Raw genomic sequence first — 1,059 nt, forward strand, 5'->3', positions numbered from 1 at the left:
CACTATTGATATCAAGGGTAGAATTAGAAACACTATTTTGGAAATTTAGATCATTTCGAGCAGCATTAGCTAACTGTACATTTTCTGACTCTAGACGTGCCTGAATTTCACTGAGCATAACAATTATACGTTCACTACTCTTGTTTATCATCTCAGAATACCGTGTACACTCTTCTTTTAAACTATTCATTGCAACTAAACGTTTATACGTCCTTTTAATCCGTTGTTGGGTCTCTTATAGAGAAGGAACAAGTTCAGAAATATCATAATCAGGACTAGTTTTTAAGTAATTTTCCAAAAACGCGTAACTAGTACTATAATGTTCCTGATTTTCTTGCGCGTAATACCACTTCGCGTGTGTATAGTTATTGGGCTCATTATGGTATGAACCATAACCTTGAAAAGGATGGCGTTCCCAACCACTATTCCCAACATGGTCATAGAAAGGATGATGTCCATATTCAAATTCAGGTCGATAATCATTGTATTGGCTTCTATCATACCAGTTCGACATTCTTAATTGCAAGGGAATTCTACACAATCACAAACAAGGATGACTCGACCAAATCAAACCTATAAAATCTAGCAAACAACAAGCATGATGGCTCCACTTAGATTGTTTCTAGACCAGCTTCTAATCCTTCGAAAGGGAATTCATTACAATTTAAGCAAACCCCTCTGAAATCAATCCGAGTCAAAGTAAGTTGAATTGAGGCGAGGGAATCTCAGTGGAGCTTTGATACCCAAGGCCTCACCGCTATCACAAGGCTGCGCAATCACGCACTCAACTCACAGAAACCATCATGAACTTCGAAGTATGCTAAAAGAGTAACCAATATTTTTCGAACGACTTTCCTACTAAGCTCGTTACCCTATAGGTCTCGTTCTAGTCAAAATTTTAAGCTTAGGTTTGCGTTTGGTTTCGTTTCCCTAAAGCGGGCAAGAAGGAAACGGTGATGAAATCCGAGTCCTTATCTTAATTTGGCCAGGCCTTGCCCTTTACTAGGAAATTAAAACAACCGTATTCAAATCCTCAGCATATATTCACCTTAAGGCATA

This window comes from Papaver somniferum, chromosome 2 (genome assembly GCF_003573695.1).
Source record: "Papaver somniferum cultivar HN1 chromosome 2, ASM357369v1, whole genome shotgun sequence".
Taxonomy (NCBI): Eukaryota; Viridiplantae; Streptophyta; class Magnoliopsida; order Ranunculales; family Papaveraceae; genus Papaver; species Papaver somniferum.